The 6000-nt window shown below is 31.4% G+C and overlaps 1 protein-coding gene across 1 annotated transcript in view; it reads right to left on the reverse strand.

Annotated features, from left to right (window-relative positions):
* Nucleotides 1–4535, reverse strand: part of FOXP2 (forkhead box P2) — a 261915-nt gene extending 257380 nt beyond the window's left edge. The window contains exon 1 of the mRNA XM_066319012.1: nt 2419–4535. The gene's annotated coding sequence lies outside the window, so the exon portion shown is untranslated. The remainder of the gene's footprint in view (nt 1–2418) is intronic.
* Nucleotides 4536–6000: the final 1465 nt, after the last annotated feature.

The raw sequence follows: 6000 nt of genomic DNA on the forward strand, positions 1-6000 counted from the left end.
TTTTACATACAGCTTTCTAATGTCACACTGCCTTATGCTTTATTACAAAAACACATTTTTAACTGTTGCTAATTTATTATTTTATTGACTAATGAGAAATTAATGAAAGTACTGGTCAATGTATAAAGCAATTTGTTAATAAAAATGTATTCTATACTTTCCAGCTAAAAGAGGTTTCCATTTCTATTTCAATTTCTAAAGAAACAACACATGTACAAATTAATCTGTTTTTATCATTTAACATGCCTCACTTAAAAGACATCCTAAAACACATTTTGTATTTTCTAACAAAAAGGTCCATAATATTATAATCTGTAGCCCAGAAAGATTTTCAGAAGTATTTTTTTATTAATTTGACACTGATACGCCTCCATTTCTAATATCCCAACCCTGCAACATTTTAAATGCAATTAAAAGTGGTTATGAAAGAGTGTGGACTTCCTTGTGAAGTAGGAAATCACTCTTGTGATTAACATGCAAACGAGCTCATGCTGGCAGAATAGATTGGGGTTTTAAAACCCCAATTACTTTTGTATGATTATCTATTTACCCGTACACAGACTATTTTCATTTTTCATCTAATACAAAGTCATCCTGCTTACATTTTTACACAGCAATTAATATTTACAATAATTATGACATCAAGCACCATTGAGAGTACGCCAAGTAAATAATTTACCGTGTTTTTTAATATATATGTTATTAAAACAACATCTATGGTAATATATTACAGAGGATGGAGATATATTATTGGACTTTATACACAATCCAGTCTAACACAACATTCTATTGGCTTTAAATTTAGTTAAGGGGTATATTATTTTTAGTATCTGAGTAGGTCAACTGCTGTTCGTTCAGATTACAAATGCCAAAACTCTCAAGTCTGTAACTGCTTTGTATAAAGTGTAAGGTTTGTTTAAACTTTCACAGTAAAAATAACAATAAAATTACTTCCTCACATTTTTCTTTTATTTTCCCCCTCCTTTTTTAGTAATAACAGACAATTCTTAACTTTCACTAACACACTTTGATTCATACCTGCTACAGAGTGCATATATACACATTTTTTCCAGACTTCTAAAGAAAATTATAATGCATTAATGACAGGAACTATGGTAATGGAAAAAGGTCACCCTCTTTTGAACACCTTCTGTTTTAAACCATTATATATAAAGACATTTGAGAAAGCAAAGAATTAAAAGGCAGCCTTTGTGCAACCCATTACTGAAATATTATAGAATAATCTATATCAAATGTAGTGGAATAGGAGATTCTTTTGGATCTAAATTTACTGCAGCCACAGAAATGCTTTTATGCTTATTATGTATCTGCATGTTGATTCAATTATTAAAAGGACACCTGACAGCAGACTTACTTAATTGAATTAATTAAACTGGATGAATAATCACAGAATTACTATTGTATGAAATTTGTCCTGAGAAGTAACATTGGCATTGTGAAATTGCAAGTAATTTGAATGGTGAAATATACTGAGCAGAGCAGTGTTCACTTACTGTACTCTGGAATTCTTCACCTCATACATGAACAAATGGGACATATAAATGAATAGACAGCTATGAGTAATGAATGCTTTTCCTTATCTATTGTAATTTATTACATGATTCCAGCTACATCACTAGATCTAAAAACTTTGCAAAATTTTCAAAATAACAGTAATTTTAATCTCTCTAACATGATACAAAGGAGCGGACTATTAGATACTGACAGAGAGCGTAACACTGTAACACTTCTGTAAAGCAGTACCTCTAAACAGAACATCTAGGAAAAAAATAATATGTCAAATTTAAATTATGCAAGTATTGTTTCTTGACTAAAGCAAACAAATTAGAGAAATTAAATTATTTAAAACCATTTTAATAGATTGGCACAATGAGCTTCTACCACTGATTTTAGCAAAAGGAGTAATTTTCTTTAGTGATCAAATGTTATGACGTACTGTATATAACTATATTCTATTTAAAGTGTACTGAAACATTTTTTTCTTATTATTAAAACCAGTTTACTGATGAAGTTCAGAGGAATATATTATGCCCTTTTATATTTAGTTTATTTGATAATTTACTAAATAGAAGTGAAATTTTACATAACAGTTTTTTTTTTTAATTTAGCACACATTTTCTCTTGCACCTGATTTCACATCAAAAAGAGACACAGAAAACCTCACACTGCTCAGAACAGAAGTTTATACTGGCAGAGGACATTCCTGGAGTGCAAGCACCCATCTGGCATATATCCAAACCCCAGCTATTAGCTCTGCATCACCACTGGGTATTTTTCTTGCTTCCTCTTGCAGGGTTTTTATTTTGTTTTGTTTTAGCAACAATCCCCATAATAGAGAAATGTACAGAACAGTCTAATTTCATATGAGAGAATGGCAGGACTGGATATTTATCTTACTATAAAGTAATCTGCAGCACAGTGGAATCACACCCACCACCTTTTTTCTTTTTTTAATCAGCAATGTGTTTTCTCTTCCTAAAAATTAATATTGATGATTCTACAAATAGAAAATATTAATTTAGAAGTGATTATTAATTTATATTACTAAAAAGAACATGAACATTTATGGGTATTCAGTCAGAATATTTTAAAATTAAATAATATGACATCTACCATCTATATACTATAAATCACTGACTTTTTTTACATTCATATTTTCCTTCATATTCCTACTTGAATATAATTCATTTTACAAATATGTCTGATCCTGCCTCTGACCCTACTACACTTTAAGCTCTTTTCTGCTCATGGAAAGCTAATTTGCATTTTTTAAAAATGTGTCTGTATTAATGATCTAATTTACCACAAAAAGGCTTTATATTAAATACAAAAAAGGCCAGCCATTAGCTTTCTTTCCACAATAAAATCAAAACAAAAAATAAAACATCCCATTTATACAACAATTAACAGGCATTTTTTCCTAACACAATGCTAAATGAATCTGTACAGTTCAGCATTCATAAACATTATATATTGTGGAGAATTCTTGTTCAACAATCAAAATAAGGAATATTATAAATATGCAAAGTTTTACAAAACACTTCTCTAAGAAAACTATACATCCATTTTAATACCTATATTAATAACCAGAGTGGTTAGATTGTTCTTTTACATAAATTATACAAAGTATATTGGAATTACATACCATTTTAATACCAGTTTATTATAGCTTTATTTCATAATATTGGAGGTGGAAATGGAAACAGTGCCATCATGTGATACTATTCAGGCTACTTCACTTCTTTTATTTCCGAGGAGTGAATCTGTTACAAATAAGGGTTCCTAGAAAAGCACGCAATGGCAGCATAGTTTATTATATGTTAAGCTATAACTAGATAATTTTAGGTGTTTTTATGCATCAAATATTAAAATCACTTTCTAAATCTGCAAAGACCAAAAAAAGAGCATATGATCAGTACAAATGTTATTTAGCTCCTTTTATTAAAACTTTACAAATTATCCAACTCAGTCTTGTGAAATTCCTTTCAGTTTATAGTCAAGATATTAATCTGAACAGCTTCATTTTTATAGAAGCATGCAGAAGTTAAATTCCCTGGTTTTAATTAGTATTGGGCAGCCTTCTTGGAAAAAAACCCCTAATACATGAGATCGTCACAGGCGTTCAATATCAAAGCCAAATACTACTCGTATTATATTTACTATACAAGATATTTTTAATGAAATCAGACACACGGGGTGTATTTTTTTTTTTTTTATTTTGTATCCATTTCATATTAAAATAAAGGCATTTTTCTCCCTAGTGGTCAGAATAAACTAAAAAATCCAGACTTGATACTAAACACACATATTTCACTTATCTTTTCCATTTTCCAGAGATCAAGACAACCATTTGACAACTGCTTGGAATCTAGAAATGCAAGTAATCTATTAAATCTGAAATCCCACTTTACTGTACAACTCACAGCTGCCAAATCTAAGCACTTTACAGTAGTGAGGTTTTATAAATATATATTTTTAAAGAAAATTAAAGCCTTACAGTGAATTCATTGATGCATGGGTGAAAGTTGATAAAAACCCACAGAAATTTTAACTTTCAAAAGTGAGGACAGATGCTACGTATTTCTTACGGTGTTTCAGAATTTATAGAAACAATAACTGAATTCTCCAAGATTAAAAATCCTTACAAAATTTAACTGCTCACAGTTCCACAGGAAAAGTATTACTATTTATGGGTTTATTCACAAGTACAGCCACTTAAAAATGTTTAGATTTCTTTATATGATTCAAAAACTCATGGAATATGCATGCAAGACACTTACATGAGTTATGTTCAAGTATGTTTTGAGTCTGAAACAAACACAAGGAGTTTTTATGAAAGTATGTTTCATACATCCAGAACTCCACTGAAGGCTCAGCATTACAGCTGGGGAACATAACTGCTTTGGCTAAAAGGTAACAAAGCAAACCCCTCCGCCCAGAGAGCCTTCAGAGAGCAGGATACAAGAGTGGAAACATTACACACAAGAAAAATACTGCAGTAAGAAAATAATAGGGAAAAATAATGTGACAGTCTTACTTAAATTTAATGTGTACTATCTACAGGTAACATTTTATATATTATTTGAAAAAAACAAATTGCCTTTAGCAGGTTGAAGACAGGCAAGTGGCCCACTGTGTAAGTACTGAATTGTACATTTAGTACAGGGAAGCTTAATTTTTATGTTTGCAACCCAGCAAGCAAGTTTTTGAGGAACAGATTAAAAAGAAAAAGTGAGAGCTATTGTTACTGCTATTGTTACTTCTTCAATTGCTTGATGTTTTCACTAGTGCCAGCAATAACCAGCCTGGCTCCCCACCTGACATTTCTACTTTACAGGATAGATAGAATACTAATTTGACTGGAATGTCACCAGCACAAGTGGTACACAGAACTCATTGCATGGTAAAGACAATTTGTAGCAAGGTATTCAATACCTAGGATAGGTCTTTTTCAATCTTTTTAGTTCTTATTGGTAATTATCATCCTTAAGCGTAGTAAAAACTTCTCTTTTTCTATGGTTAGGGTTTAGACTTAGTCCTCCTCTAAAAATCAGTAACCATTTCCTATAATGATGAAACACATAAACCTACATCAACACTTACTATATAGTTTTATTATGTTGATTATGAACTAAATGATGAATATTAACAATATGACCTTACAAAATACTGTCAGGAAACTCACCCTGCCATCCAGAAACAAGATTGTAAATCAGATAAAGTTATAACACTCCAACCACATTAAACTATAAGTAAAGGGAATCATAATCTAGTGAGGCATTTGCTGGTTGATCAGCTGAGACATTTGAGGAATCTGGAAGAGGGAGCCAAAACTGGTAATTTTCACATCCTGTCCCAGTAACTGTTCTGCAGCTAGCAGAGAAGCAATTTGCTTGCTACTTGTGTCCCACTGTTTCGTGTGGTGCCACAAACAGGTGCTCATTAAAGACTGAGGTAAGTTATGATGGAGAGGAATACTTTGAACATCAATGAAGGAGAGTGTTCTACGTGTTCTACATAAACATCTGTGGAAGTACTTCTACAATTGTGAGGTAAGGAAGAGGCTGCATTACCCTCTGGATAAATTACTAATTTAGTTGCCCAAATACAGAACTGTGGGACTCGGACGGATAAAATTAATTGGACAAAACATATAATGTAGAACTTCTTAAGAAAAGTATTAGATATTCTCTAAGGTTTTTAAAATTTTAGAAAAAACAGATTTTACTAGGTTACACCATCTCCTTAATTCACAAAGTGACTGAAAGCAAAAAGAAGAGTTCCCCATACTTGTCAAGGTATTTTTGAACAACAAACAAATTTAGCTTCTGTGCAAGGCTTTCTCAAATAGAAATATTGTTATTCATGTTAACTTTCCAATCCAAACAAAATGTCAGATTAAGATATACAGTCAGAAAAGAAAAACAAGCCATATGTGGTGGTTCAAAAACAGGTAAAAACTCTCAGAAAGCTTCAGCA

This window comes from Sylvia atricapilla, chromosome 5 (assembly GCF_009819655.1).
Source record: "Sylvia atricapilla isolate bSylAtr1 chromosome 5, bSylAtr1.pri, whole genome shotgun sequence".
NCBI classification, from domain to species: domain Eukaryota; kingdom Metazoa; phylum Chordata; class Aves; order Passeriformes; family Sylviidae; genus Sylvia; species Sylvia atricapilla.